A 16,551-nucleotide genomic window follows, 5' to 3' on the forward strand; every position below is an offset into this window, starting at 1 on the left:
CTCACACCTGTCAGAATGGCTGTTATAAATAACAATAAATAACAAATGCTGGCCAAGATGTAGAAGAAAGGGAACACTCGTGACTATTGGTGAGAATGTAAATTAGTGCAGCCACAATGGAGAACAGTATGGTGATACCTTAAAAAAATAAAAATAGAACTACCATATAATCCAGCAATTCCTCTCCTTGGTATTTGTCTGTGTGTGCTAAGTCGCTTCAGTCATGTCCAGCTCTTTGCGACCCCATGGACTGTAGCCCGCCAGGCGCCTCTGTCCATGGGATTTTCCAGGCAAACATACTGGAGTGGGTTGCCAAGCTCTTCTCCAGGGGATCTTCCTGACGCAGGGATTGAGCCTGCATCTCCCATGCTCTGGCCTTGCAGCTGGATTCTCTACTGCTGAGCCACGGGGGAAGCCCCCTGGGTGTTTGTCTGAAGAAAACAAAAACACAAATTAGAAAAAATACGTGCACCCGTATGTTCATTACAGCATTATTTACAACGGCCAAGATATGGGAGCAACCTAAGTGCCCGTCAGGAGATGAGTAGATAAAGAATATGTGGTGTACATACACACAATGGAATATTACTCATCCGTAAAAAGAATGAAACCTTGCCATGTGTGACAACATGCATGGACCTAGAAGGTATTATGCTAAGCGAAATAAGTCAAAGAAAAACAAATAAGGTATGGTTTCAACACTTATGGAACCAAAAACAAAAGAACCAAAAAGTAATAAAATCAAGAGTTTTAAATACGAAGAACAAACAGGAGGTAACAGACCAGAGAGGGATGAGAGAGGAAATAGATGAGAGAGATTACGAAATGCAAAACTCCAGATGCAGAATAAATGATTAACAAATATGAAGTGTATGTATGGAAGTATAGTCAATAAAATCAATAAAACTATGTAATATCTTTTTAGTGTGACATATTGTAGCTAGAATTATTTGAAACGTATATAGGAATATTGAATAACTATGTTGCATAACAGGAACTAACATAGTGTCATAGGTCAATTATACTTCAAACAAATAAACAAACACACCAACTCATAGGAAAAGAGATCAGATTTGTGATTACCAGAGTTGGTAGGGGAGAAGGATTGAATCAGGTGTTCAAAAGGTACAAACTTCCAGCTATAAGATATTTAAATACTAGGGACATAATATACAACATGATAGATATAATTGAGACTGCTATATGTTATATATAAAAGTTGTTGAGAGAGTGAATCTGAAGAATTCCCAGCACAAGACAAATTTTTCTATTTCTTTACTTTTTATCCATATGAAATAACGGATGTTCACTAAACTCAGTGTGATAGTCACTTCATGATATATGTAAATGAAATCTACATGCTATATACCTTAAGTTATACTGTGCTATATGTTAATTTTATCTCAATAAAAATAGAAAAAATTTAAATAATAATAATATCATCTACATTTTCCCAATAATTTGTAACTATTAATTCTCCAAGAGCACAAGTTAACAAATATCATCTGATTTTTTCAAATGCCTCTGTCCCTGTAATGAGTCACTTCCTGTTTTGTTTCTTTTTCTGGACCTCTCACATTTTTTTTAAATTGTGGTACTTCTCCCCGGGGCACAGACACATCATTGCAAAAGTCCCTCTACACCATCTTTCTCTCAGCTTTGTACTCTGACATCTAACTGGTTTAAAAATAAATTATTAATTTGTTTCTATGAGCTATAAACAAAGCAGGATTGCCTTCATTTGCTTAGCAAAATAGAGAGATCTTTTAATGTGAATAATAACTCATTAACTGGCTTGTTATGTGTGCAGAGCTATTTTTAGAGTAGAGCCCAAGTTCAGTGCATTATAATGGCTTAGAAAATTTCATAGTTAAATTATATGCACAGTTTCCCTGGTGGTTCAGATGGTAAAGAATCTGACTGCAATGCAGGAGATCTGCCTTTGATCCCCAGGTCAGGAAGATCCCTGGAGAAGGGAATGGCTACCCACTCCGGTATTCTTGTGTAGAGAGTTCCATGGACAGAGGAGCCTGATGGGCTACAGTCCATGGGGTGGCAAAGAGTCAGACATGACTGAAGCAATCTTCACAGATTAAGTGAAGAGCACAATGCAAGAAATATTCACCCTGAAGAATAAAGAAAAGAATACGTCTTTGATGTGTCAGAGGTCACTTTAGAGAAAAGCAGTGCTCTGAGTTATTAATTGACTTATTCATTGATACAACAAATATTGATCAAGTCTTTTATTAAAAGTTTCAGTGACCACTGACTGGTGGCTGTTTAGAATTCTAGTTGGTAGAGAAAGTGATTAATCATTTGCAAATAGATTTGTAAGATGACAGACATTGATTAAAGTGCTGGAATATTAGATATCAAGGGGGATATTAACAGATTACCCAAAGAGGATATGAACAGCAAAATATGAGACGGTCAAAACTCCAAGTAACTTTACTAAAGTGCTAACAAAAAATTGATATGGGCCAAAAATAGTTTATCCCCTTCATGTATCATAGACATTGATTTGTAAAAGACTGTTCAGTTAAAAGCAAATAGCATAAATAACAGAAATTTTGGTCAATAATACCAATCTCTTGCTGTCTACTCCACAGTGATGTATTTTTATGCTATAAAGTATGAAAAAATTAGAAGTCTTTATATTTACCATGGGAAAGACTATAAAATCTTTAGCAAATGGGAAGATAAGACCATTTGTGTGTTCATTATTTAAAACTGCAGCAGCGGGGAGTCCTGCCTGTGAGATGCTTGAATAGTCTTAGGTTAGAAGAAATCTAGCAAGCAGTAGGGCACTAATGAGCTGGAGACTGGTCTCAGCAACAGTAAGTGTGTACGATATTTGAAGTAGTGAAGCAGGCTGTGTCTCCCCAAGGTGCAACCAATACAGAGAAATTTCCTTACACCCTTATATTCTTCATATAACACCAGCATCACCAGACTTTCAGTTATTCCTGACTCGATAATGCCTGCGGTCACAGATACTTGCATGTTGCTAGGTGATAACAAAATCCCATCAATAGCAGCAGTCTTATTCAGCCTATTCCTGCAGATGAGTGATATATATTTGGGTCATGATTCAAATGTTAACTCAGGAAAGACTTTTAAAACCATGCCCACTAAATAGGATTAAGGAGTCAGAAGATCTGGGGTTCCTCTATCACATTCAACTCCCATCTCTGGATACTGAACAGTATTCACTTGGGGAACTATTGATAGCAAAATACTGCAAACATCAAAACACACCTCCAGTTCAATCCTGGGTGGGAGCTTGGCCATGTGGACCTAATCTGGCCATCTCTTTGTGCGAGAAGTTCCACCACTGAACTACGGACTCAGGAGAAGTTGGGGGAGTGAAACGAAGCACTGAATGCTTGACCACCAAGGATTCCGCTGCTGGGCTAAGATCACCAACAGGTCTTTTGAAACTTTATTGAGTAAAACAGAGTTTATTTATTTTTAATTTTTTATTAAACTTTGTTTTTTTTAGAGTATGGCTGATTAGCAATGTTGTGTTCGTTTCAGGTGAATAGTGAAGGGATCCAGCCACGCCTGTACAAGTATCCACTCACCCCCAAATTCCCCTCCCGTCTGAGCTGCCACATAACATTGAGCAGAGTTCCTTGTGCTATACAGTAGGTCCCTCTCGGTTATCTATTTTAAATATAGTAGTAAGATGGAGCTTTAAATGTAAATAAAGTAAAGTGCTCCTGTTGTTTTTGTTCAGTCACTAAGTCGTGCCTGACTCTGTGACCCCATGGACTGCAGCACGCCAGGCTCCTCTATCCTCCTGTATCTCCTGGAGTTTGCTGAAATTCATGTTCACTGAGTCGGTGATGCTATCTAATCATCTCCATCCTCTACGGCCCCTTTATCCTTTTGCCTTCAATCTTTCCCAGCTTCAGGGTCTTTTCCAATGAGTCAGCTCTTCACATCAGATGACTAAAGTTAAAGACTAAACTTTGAGGATCCACAGAAAGAGAGACAAAGCCACCTCTGAAATGGGTGTTAAAGTCTCGAATACACAGGGCAGACACAGTAACCAGACCTGCACGGGACCAGAGAGACCTATGTTCTCCCAAGCAGCGCGAGATCAGCATGTGAGGGTGGGCGGGATATCAGGGAGATGGTTCCAAGGAAGCACGAGAAGGGGATGTAACGCAGTGAGAGGGGAGAAAGGACGGCAACTCAAGGTGCACAGATGAGCACGTGGCTACTGTGAGAAATGGCTCAGTCACACGGGGGTCCCTGCAGGACCACACACCTCAGAGCTGTCCCAGCTGAAGGATGAAGTAGCTGGAGGATCGCGCCACCAGCTGTGCCGTTGACTGGGAAACGAGACGGCAACCCAGGCACATTAACTTCCTGGCACTTCTGATCTTCCACATGTGTATAAGCTAGACACGCTCTTTCATAGGCAGAGAAAGTTTCAGACAGAGCCCTGGGAGTTGTAGCAATAAACCCTTAGCATTATGGAAATCTAGGTGCCAACAACACCTTCTACAGACAAGGGTGAGAGGCCCGGCAGAGCGAGTGTGAACGCTAGAACAAAGATGAACTTAAAACCACCATGAGGAAGGTCTCTTCTGATTTCTCAGCAGAGAGAAACCAACAGTGATACCACAAATTAGGAGTCATTAACCACGGCAGATGCAGAGTATTTTTTATTTGGTATGCAGCATAAATATAACAAATATGTATCCATATTTATATTTATGCTGACTCTAATGGAGTATGTTTCTCATTCCTTGCCCTGAGCCAAGAAATTGGCTTTATCTTCTCTCACTTATTTATTGCCTAAATTAGAGAAGCACTGATGTTGAATGAATTAAAAATATGAATGTGCTTGCCAACGGGACAGCCCTTTGTAGAATGAGTGCAGAACCAAGCTTGTTTGGGCATGAGTGAGTCTCAGAAAAGTGCTGTCAAGACCCGTGGAACACTGCGCAAAGAGTTAATAAGAGAATGATGACCTGGGTGTGATATTGTGCATGGCAGAGGCTCCGAAAGGAAAGGACATTCCCAGGATTCTTGGCTGCCCACAGGTGGAATTTCTATTTTCTCTTTGACCCCATGGGGTAAATCAAATCTTGTAATAGAGCATGGGCCACAAGCCACATGAAAATAATTACATACTCAAACAAAAAGTATGTTGAACCCTGGAAGTCTGATTTTGTGTAGGAATCCACTATTAATTTTTTAAATTAATTTTTTTATTTTCAAAATTAATGGATGTTATAAAAGTTCTGAAATTTTAAAAATGTGCGTAGGAGAAAATATAAGTCCTTTGACATTCTAACCTTCTTAAAGTAGATGAGTTACTTTGGCATGTTTACTTCCAAAATGCTTCCAGTTCGTTTCTTTACCATTTTAGCACAGCTTTCTACATTTGGCATATTCATAATCAACAATGCCAATGTCTGAATATGACAGCATTTGGAAAGTGGGAATTGGTGATTTAATTTTTTGTCAATGGGTCTCTGCGTTCACTGAGGAAACTAAGGGGGCTCAGGAGACCATCCATCCCGATCTTGCCTGACCTGAGGATCTGGGTCAAAGACACACTCTTGGAGCGCAGAGATTATGCCCATGTGCTGAGACTACAGAGAGCAATGAAAGATGTGTGTTTCTCACAAGCGTCTCACTCTATGGTATTCCACTATAGCAGCCTAAATTGTCTAAGACAGAAATTGTTTACCAAGAGGTAACGGTCTTTGCTGTAACAAAACACCGTAAATGATGTAGAAATGACTTTGGAACTGGGGAATGGGTGGAGACTGGAAGACTTTTGAAGTGCATGCTAGCAAAGTCTAGATTTCTGGGAACAGACTTCCAAAGATGATTCTAGTAAAAGCTCAGAAAGAAAAGAGAGCTGTAGAGAAAGTTTTCAACTTCTTCAGTTCAGTCGCTCAGTTGTGTCCGATCCTTTGCAACCCCATGAACCACAGCACATCAGACTTCCTTGTCCATCACCAACTCCCGGAGTTCACCCAGACTCATGACCACTGAGTCGGTGATGTTATCCAAACAAATGCCTAAACGACTGTGAATAGAACATTGGTAGAAACATGGACAGTAAAGGTCGTTCTGATGAAGTCTCAGATGGATGTGAGGAACATGTTATTGGACAATGATTACAACTTTTATCCTTGTTATAAAATGGCAAATAAATTGGTTGAACTGTGTTTGTGCGCTAGCATTTTACAGAAAGTAGAACTTTCAAGCAATGAACTTGGATGTTTAGCTGAAGAGATTTTTAAGCAAAGTTCTGAATGAGTCATTTGGGTCTTCCTGGCTGCTTATAGTAAAATGGATAGGAGACAAATAAATTGCAGTTGGAATTGTTAAGCAAAAAGGAACCAGAAATGATCGGTCTGCTCATATTACAAAAATCTGTGTTTGGGAAGGGGCACTAACAATGTGGCAAACCACCTTTTTGGTGAAAGGAGAGCAGAGTGGGTGAGAGCCAGGGCCTTCATCATCTCAGGAAGGACAGGAGTTGATACGGAACTGTGCCAATGGAAGCACTGCAAGCTGGGAAAATAAGGCAAAGGAAAACTGCCTTTCCAGGCTTCTTAGACCCTACATGATCGACCATATTCAGCTATGAATATGCATTACTGTTTAAGACAAGGGAGGCAGGACGCTGAAGATGCTTCAGAGATCATCAGCTCTGCCACACCCACCCAAGGACCAGGGAGCAGGGGTGGGGTGGGGGAACAGGTCACTCGACTTCAGTTTCAAAAGGTGGAGCCGAAACCCAGTGCAGCTATGAGGGCGCAGCGGCCGGGCATAGCCACAGACAATTCATAATAAATGAGTGTGACTGATTGTGTTCAAATAGAAGTTTATGGTCACTGAAATATGAGATCAAATAATTCTAACTTATAAAATATACTTCTTTTGATTTTTCCTAACATCATAAAATATAAAATCTATTCTTCATTTATGCACCATATAAAAGAGCAGGTTGCAGGCCCGGTTTGACTGGAGGGCTGTAATATGGCGACCCCTGCTTTCAATTTTCACATGGATTTTAGAATCAAATTGCCTTGTCTATAAAAATTCATGTCACTATTTTGTTTCAGATTTGCATTAAATCTATTGATGAGTTTGAGGATAAATGACATCTTCACTGGATTGACTATTCCAATACACGGACACAGTATGTGTCTCTATTTATAGACCTTCTTTGACTGCTTTCATCTGTGTTTACAGTTTTTAGCATATAGATCCTGTGCATATTTCACTAGGTTTTCAACATGGTTAGTCAGCCCCAACACAATTGACATTTTGGGCTGGATAATTCTATGTTACGAGAGGCTACCTGGAGCATCACAAAACGCTTAGTGCCATCCTTGGCATCACCTATTAGACGTCAGCAGTGTGCACACCCCCATGCGACAACTGAAAATGCCTTCGGACATTGTGAACCAACCCCTGGTTAGGGATCATTTATATATAAAGAATCACATATATATAATATAATACTTTAATATAATACTGTATTATATATATAATACTTTAGACAATACTCTTTCAAATATAGAAGTATAATTCATTTTTTCAAGTTGACTTTTAACTTGCAATATTGCTCACTCATTTTTGCATTCTAGGAATTTTTTTGTAGAGTCCTAGGAACTTTCTGGCTTCCCTGGTGGCACAGTGATGAGGAATTTGCCTGCCAGTGCAGGAGATGTGGGTTCAATCCTAAGGTTGGGAAGATCCCTTGGAGAAGAAAAACGGCAACCCACTCCAGTATTCCTGCCTGGAAAATCTCATTAACAGAGGAGTCTTATGGGCTACAGTCCATGGAGTCACAAAAGAATCAGACACGACTCAGCAACTAAACAATAATAATTTTCTACATAGGCAATCATGTTGTCTACAAACTGAATATTTTATTTCCTCTTTTTTCAAAAATTTTTTCCTTGACTTATTGAAATTGCTAACCTTCCAGTACAGTATTGAATAAGAATCAGGAGGGCAGATATCCTTGCCTGTTTCCTTACCTTTCAGTTTTTCATTATTAAGTACAGTTTAAGCTGCAGGGCTTTCTTGTTACCTTTATCAGCTCTTTTAAATTCCTAGTTTGATATGAAATTTATTTGCTGTTATTCAGGAGATAAGTTATGTCCAACTTTTTGCAACACCATGGACTGCAGCACGCCAGGCTTCCCTGTCCTACACCATCTCCTGGAGGTTACTCAAACTCATGTCCACTGAGTCAGTGATGCCATCCAACCATCTCATCCTTTGTCGCCCCCTTCTCGTCTTACCCTCAATCTTTCCCAGCATCAGGATCTTTTCCGAGTCAGCTCTTCTCATCAGGTTGCCAAAGTATTGGAGCTTCAATACAAAGTAAATAAGCCAGCTTACTGTGTTCCCTATATATTCATGAAAGCACTGAGTCCCCAGAGTTTTGATGTGAACACCTGTGCCATCAATCACATCCTCTTATTTGTAACCCAGTACCTCCCAAACACCGACAGAGCCTGCACAGGCCTGGATTTGGGGCTCATAGGCTCGCTTAAGAAAGACATTTTAAAAGACACAGATGTGCATGATCTGAATCTGGAGATGGGATTCACAAGGAAGCACATGTATAAGAACCACTGCTTCAGCTCATATTGTAGTTTTATTTCCTACAGTCCCCAGCAGTAGCCTTCACGGCAAACTGCACTTTGAAGTATATAGAGCATTTGAATATGTACATATGGAGGAAAGAGTCATTCTAAGCAGACGTTATAACCAGTCACAGAAACAGTGGCAGAGAAGAGTGCTTCCTGCAGTGACTTTTGATGACCGCTGGTCCAGCTCGATGACTGATTTGCTTGGAGTGTGGAGTGCAAGTGCATTTAGGAAATATCTGGGATTGGAGTGTAGATGGCCTTGCATGTCAAGTATACCCAGGTTCATTGCCCAGGTAAAAGGGAGTCAGTGGAGGTTTTCAAAATGAATGAAGATATGATAGAATTATGGGCCAAGGACATACATCTAACTGCCGACTGTAATAGTAACTGATGTGCTGTGAATGAACGTGAGAGGCAGAAGGCAGGGTGAACAGGTGAGAGGAAGCAAAGGTCAGAGGTGGCCTGGGGAGCACTGGGGAGCACGGAGAGCACTGGGGAGCAGTGGGGAGCACTAGAGAGCAGATCCTGGACACCAGAAGGCGAGGAGGAGGGGGAGATGTGGAGACAATTGCATTTCAGCCACAGATTTCAACTTTTAAGGCCAACTATCCAGTTTAAGTGGGGATCAGTGTTTTAATTCACAAAATCAAAAATCCACTCTTAAGATTTGCTCAGTGCAGAATATCCTATGGATACATATTGGATAAATGTGCTAACATTTCCAATGTAAATTTAATTTGCAGTATCTCATTTCTGTATAACTTTTTGAAGAGTTCTCAGTCCTTTATTAAATTGCATCAGAATAAATGAGTTAAGAACTTGGATTACTTTCTAGTTCAAGACCTATATGTAATTATCCTCTGTTGTCTTACATTATTGCTTTTTTACCTATGCTATTTCTTAACTTTAACATTTTATTTCTCATTACCCTGTATCCACACTTAACTCGAGGAAATATAACCAGAACTAACTTTTGGGACAGTTTGTGAGAATTTGAGGACTTGAGGGACATTTTTTATGAGAATTTTTCCAAAGGATAGAAATACAGTGAAGTATGAGCAAGGCATTCTTCTAATATACCTCAGTCAATAACCTCTAAGTCTTAGTTCACAATGTCTATTTTCTGACTGACTTTTTCTCACCTTATGAAGGAGAATTCAACCTTCACATTTTACCATAACTTTCATTATATGAGAAGTAATGACTTTGATGCTATCCCCTAAGGTTGTTTTTTTTTTTTCCAGGCCCATTTGCTTTTCCCCTTAGGGACAAGGAAATAGGTAGGGTAAAATCATATTTCCCTTTATCTTTCTTCCTTCAGATACAGCTGGTGACCAGGAAGGTCAGTAGGGAAGGTGAGTGTGTGGGGATAACCAACCTTCATTGGTTCCATTTTGTGAATGAATAAAAGTTACCAGTTCAGTTTATAAACCTACCTTCTTTCACAACCACCCAAAAGTGGAATCCAGAAGTACTTCAACAGGTGAGTGGATTAACAAAATATGGTACCCCCATACAGTAGAGTACTATTCTTTAACAAAAGGAACAAACCACTGATTCATGTGACAACATAGATAAAATAAATGGATAAAGTTTAATGCATTTTACTACTAAGATTGCTGGGAGGTGATGGAATTCCAGTTGAACTGTTTCAAATTCTGAAAGATTTATGCCGTTGAAGTGCTGCACTCAGTATGTCGGCAAATTTGGAGAACTCAGCAGTGGCCAGAGGGCTGGAAAAGGTCAGTTTTCATTCCAGTCCTAAAGAAGGGCAATGTCAAAGAATGTTCCACTTACCAAACAGTTGCACTCATTTCACGTGCTGGTAAGGTTATGCTCAAAATCCTTCAAGTTAGGCATTAGCAGTATATGAACTGAGAACTTCCAAACATACAAGCTGAGTTTAGAAAAGGCATTGGAACCAGGGGCAAATTGCCAACATTCATTGGCTCATAGAGAAAGCAAGGGAATTCCAGAAAAACACCTACTTCTGCTTCATTGATTATGTTAAAGTCTGTGTGTGAATCACAACTGTGGAAAATTCTTAAAGAGATGGCACTACCAGACCACCTGACCTGTCTCCTCAGAAACATAAATGTGGGTCAAGAAGCAACAGAACCAGACTTGAACAACAGACTGGTTCCAAATTGGGAAAGGAGTACATCAAGGCTGTATATTGTCACCCTGTTTATTTAACTTATATGCAGAGAATATCACGTGACTTGCCGGACTGGATGAATCACAAGCTCCTGGAATCAAGATAGCTTGGAGAAGTATCAGCAATCTCAGATTTGCAGATGATACCGCTCTAATGGCAGAAAGTGAAGAGAAGCTAAACAGCCTCTTGATGAAGGTGAAAGAGGAGAATGAAAAAGTTGCCTAAAACCAACATTCAAAAAAACTAAGATCATAGCATCCAGTCCCCTTACTTCATGGCAAACAGACAGTGAAAAAATGGAAACAGGGACAGATGTTATTTTTTCGGGCTCCAAAATCACTGTGGATGGTGACTCCAGTCATGAAATCAAAATACACTAGCTCCTTGGGAAAAGTTACGACAAACATAGACTATGTATCAAAAAGCAGAGACATCACTTTACCTATAAAGGTCCATATAATCAAAGCTATGGTTTTCCCCTGTAGTTGTGTATGGATGTGAGAGTTGGGCCATGAAGAAGGTTGAAGAATTGATGCTTTTGAACGGTGGTGCTGGAGAAGACTCTTGAGAGTCCCTTGGACAGCAAGGAGATCATACCAGTCCATCCTAAAGGAAATCAACCCTGAATATTCATTAGAAGGACTGATGCTGAAGCTGAAGCTCCAGTATTTTGGCCACCTGACGTGAAGAGCTGACTCTTTGGAAAAGACCCTGATGCTGGGAAAGACTGAGGGCAAGAGAAGGGGTGACAGAGGACGAGATGGTTGGATGGCATCACTGACCCAATGGACATGAGTTTGGGCAAACTTTGGGGGATAGTGAAAGACAGGGAAGCCTGTGCTTCAGTCCATGGGGTTGCAGAGTCAGACATGACTTAGTGACTGAACAACAAATACAAGTTCGTGTTAATTATGCCTCCTTACTACCTACTGTGACTCCTGCAGGTAACCATGAAACTCCGGCTGAGAAACAATGGACATCATGTTGCAAAATATTATAGACAATGGACAGCAAGGCTGGACATCTAAACTAAGACTCTTAGGAGGGTACTTGTTGATAATAGAGAGTGTTGCACATATTTCACCGGAAAAATATGCCTATCAAGCCACAGCTTATACAAAAAATTGTTTTTTTCAGCTATTCCTAGGATAGACTATAGAAGCTAAAAGTAGTATGATGAATTAATAAATTATTATAGGTGTTTGAATTAAAGAATATGAGCAGACAGTAGGAGGGCAAAAGAAGAAACTGATTTTTACAAAAAGGATTTATAAGGAAATAGATAAACATGGGAGTACTCAAAGTCTGCAATAACTGAAAGGCATCTGAAGAATGACCCTACATTTTAGAGATTGAGAAAATAGGAGAAAGAAGCCTGCAGAGGCAGTTGCTTTCAGAAATGACAATGATTTTTGCTCCAAGAACAGTTGCAGTGTTTACTGCCAACAGAAAGAGAGAACCCAGTAGGAGCTAGACAGAAAGTGCATGCCTGGGGCACCCAGCCTTTGGTGTGGTGGAGGTGACCTAAGTTCCATTTTCCTTCTCTTTCACTGAGGGATAAAGCTCATCTGGTCTTTCCCTCTGGAAGGTCACAAAGACCTTTGTGACAAGGTTGGGAGGGATGGGCAAGGCCTGGACACAGCAGTGGAGAGCAGGTCTTCCTCGCTGCCTACCCCTCTGTCTTCATCAGAGCAGCACCTGCCTAGTCTTCCCATCCTCAGACAATCACAAGGTCCTTGGAACCAGGTGAGGTGCAACACTTTGTCCTCAAGTGGTTTTCTCTGCTCCAGCACCCCCGCTGCCGGAAAGGGAAGCAGGCAGCACCGCAGATGCAGGAATCAGTAACACTCGAAACTCTGAAAACTACTGTGTCACCCTGCTGTCTACCCAGTCCTCATGACCACTGTCTTAGAATCAGGGATTCCGGACAAGATGTGGACGATGACTGGAGTCACTCTGACCTGCCCCCCCCCACCCCAGCACTCAGGACAGCACGAAGCTGTGAGATATGCTCTCAACAGCTTTGAAATGAAGTTGTTTCAAGCTCACTGAAAGCACCTTTCCACCTAAGGGAGTGCCCAGGATCCCGGGGTCCAGGACACTGTGAACCCAAGATCCCTTTCTATGCATGGGATTGTACAATCTCCTGTTTGTCTTTTTAACTATTGGTTTTAAGTAAAGTGTTTCTTTTTGCCCTATTGTTTTTACTGAAAAACTATTTTTTAGTCAAGTTTGTCAGTCTCCAAAATGCCTCCCACACCATATTGCTATGAAAAATTCCCTGAGATTTTTATACTACTTGCAAGGTGTTAAGCTTTATGAAAAAATTTTTTTAATTGGAAATACATTTTTATTTAGACAAATTTCACTTAGATTTGCAGAAGAGTTTCCAGGACCACAAAGAGTTTCCAGGAGCACAAAGGGTTTCTTTATATCCTTCATTCAGATTCCCCTAGTGTTACCTTACATAACCATTGGACATTTATCAATTCTAAGAAGTCAACATTGATACATTACTATCAACTAAAGTTTATTTGAATGTAACCCATTTTTCCACTGATTTCTCAAGACCACACACTGCATTTAGTCATCACATTTCTAAATTTTTTTCTAATCAGACAGTTTATCAATCTGTCCTATTTCTCCTGATGCTTTTGAAGAACACTGGTCAGGTATCTCGTAAAATGTCCTTCAGTTTGGGCTTGTCTATTGTTGTCCCTTGATTAGATGGAGTTTGGAAAAATTGGAGGGATAATTTATTTTTATAAAAATACAGTAAGGGTGATTTGCCTGTCTCATCACATTTTATTAGAAGATGTATGTTGTCAGAATGATTTATTACTGGTAACCTTAATTTGGTCACTAGGTTAATTGGTGTCTGCCCATATTTTCTTCTATAAAGTTATTATTTTTTCCTTTCTGTTCTCTATTTATTAGAAGACAGTCACAATCCAGCCCACACTTAACAGAGGGGAATTAACCTTCACCTCTTGGAAAGAGAAATAACAAAGAACTTGCAGACATATGTCACAATCACCATAGTAATTAATAAATATTTGGCATTCATCCATGGATATTCCCTGCAACAATGTAACTGTGATGTTCTAATGGTAATTTTCTCTTTTCCTCATTCTGCCCACATTTATTAATTGGAATTCTTCTGTGAGGAAGATTTTTCCCTTTTCCCCTCTTTCTTTATTTAGTTATTGGAGACAGAATTGAATCTAAATAGATTAAAGAACAAAAGTAAGAAAAAATACAAAGCTAACCTAAGGATAAGGAAAACAATACAAATACACCAAAAACATTAAAGACAATTAACATTTTTAATCAACAGTTGATACCCATGGAGTGTTTTAAAACACTTTAACAGACAGGGAACAATATATATGAAGCATACTGTAAGTTTTTGAGACATATGTAAAAGACAATAAATCAAAGCCTAGCATATCCAAAAATTCTTACAGATGAGCTACCAAGATGATGACAACAACAAATAACAACACAAAAGCAGCAAAGTTAAGGAGCTCCTATTTTTATAAATCAGCGAAGGATATGGATGGGCAATAACCAGAAAACTACTTAAAATTCTGTTCGATAAACTAAGATATGTAAAGTAAAGCAACAAGATACAAGGAGTCGTGTCAGTCAGCCTTGAGGACGTGGGTCACAATATGGATGTGGATCCTCTGTTCTAGCTCAACTTGGAGAAGGCTGTTGACACACAAGTTGGAATGATGCTGATAGCCAACCTTGCAGAGCGCTTCAGAATGACAGAATTTCCTTTGTAAGAATGACAAAGAACGTGTCAGGGTTTTGCACTTAGACCAACAACTTAACATTGTTAGCCTAGAAAATTCCGAGAAGACAACTGTGGTGCTCCTTGCTTGTGGTTTTTTATTCCAGTCATCAACATGCACCTCAGGTTGCTTGGACTGGTCAAGAACTACACGCATGCAATAGGAAAATATACAGTTAGACAAGGCACAATTCATCCTGTCAGCAAGGTATATAAGAAGCATCAAACTCTTCTTTGCCCATTGCCAAGTTATCATTGCATATCTTGCCACCAAGAATTCAAAGCAGGTGGAAGTGTGTGCATGGAGAAGACTTCAGAAGGAGTGGCTAGAGACTGCTCAGGTGCTCGGACACCATCGAGAGAAAGTGGAGACCAGTAGCTGCGATAAGCAGGGCTCGCCAGAAAGACCTGAATGGAGGAGGAAGCTGGCTGGACAAAGTCAAGATTTTAGTCAAAAGAAATCCGTGGGGTCAGAAGCAAAAGGTGTCCAAAGGTAACATTGCTGTGTGGGGCAGATTTACTGGGGTCCTTTGGTGATCCCAATCTGCGGAAGAATGAGGATTTCACCCAAACTGTAAGAAAGTATGAGCTCACAGGTATTACCCAGGCAGGAACTGTTGTTCAGAAATTCATCTGTGAACCAGATGTTCTGTGAAAACATCAGAACAACGTTCTTCTGGTGAATGAATGGATGACCAATGACATCTTATTCACAAAGACCCAGCAAGCCCTCAGAAGGAGTTAGAGCACTCACTACTTGGTGCTAGATCTTGTCCGAGAGGATACTGAGAAGCATGGTTTTTATGACTCCAAGAGTGAAGAGAGGCATTTGGGGCGATACTGGCTCCTTTGCAGAGAAACAGTGTGGATTCTAAGTTATAAAAAATTTCTACAGCATATTTTGGACTTCCTTTTGGGAATCTGAGACAAAGTGTTAGAAACTGGGGAAAAGAACTGTGATCCTGTCTCTTAAACTAAAACTTAAAAATTTGATAAAAATCAGTAGTCAATTAAAATAAGTTTTGTCTCTCTATCAGAAGTTGCTAAGGTGAATGTTTTCAATATGGTCTCTTTTTCAGGATGTACAAATCTTTTTATTCTTTATTTTTGTCTTTCCAGCTGTGTTGGGATATAATTGACATATAGCACTGCCTAAGCTTACAGTATAATTATTTAATTTAAATACATCATGAAATGATTACCACAGTAAGTTTAGTGAGCGTCATTTTCTCATATAGATACAAAGTAAAAAGAAAAAAATATGTTTCCTTGTGATGTAAATTCTAGGAACTACTCTCTTAACAACTGTCATATATAACACAGCAGTGTTAATTATATTGATCCTGTTGTACGTTACAACCCTTGTACTTTTTATCTTATAACTGGAACTTTGTACCTTTTGATCCCCTTCATCCAACTCCCCCATCTCTGGTAACCTCAAATCTGATGTCTTTTTCTAGGAGTTTTTCTGTTTGGTTTTTGAAGTGTAATTGACCCACAGCACTGTACGCAACACAATGATTCAGTACTTTTACACATTACAGAGTGATCACCATTGCTTTAGCTTTAAAACAAAGGATCAGCAGCACTAAAGCCAGAAGGACATTTAATCAAACTAACTACAAAAAGAACTCAAAATGAACACCCTGGCTTTGCTACATAAGAGAAGCAGAGTGCCAAGCAAAGGTGCATTTAAGATCCTAACTTCAGTGATGAAGGGAACTAACATTCTACACAGACCTTTTTCCGTGCCGTCTTCCCCCAGGAAGGCCAAAGAAGTAATTCTTAAAACAGCAGTCTTGTAAAATACACCACTGATCAGTCATCTCCAGCTCCGCAAAATACAGGCTGTGAATGCTTCTGGCAAAAACTTTATACCCATAATTTGTTCTCCAGCACACATCTGAAAGCCAATGAAACTTTGCCAAGACACGCTTGCCAGCAGCACC

General features: G+C 39.8%; 1 pseudogene; it reads left to right on the forward strand.

The window, feature by feature from the left end:
* Window positions 1-15,484, forward strand: part of LOC122452785 — a 55,779-nt pseudogene extending 40,295 nt beyond the window's left edge.
* The last annotated feature ends 1,067 nt before the right edge of the window (window positions 15,485-16,551 follow it).

Source organism: Cervus canadensis, chromosome 14 (assembly GCF_019320065.1).
Source record: "Cervus canadensis isolate Bull #8, Minnesota chromosome 14, ASM1932006v1, whole genome shotgun sequence".
NCBI lineage: Eukaryota > Metazoa > Chordata > Mammalia > Artiodactyla > Cervidae > Cervus > Cervus canadensis.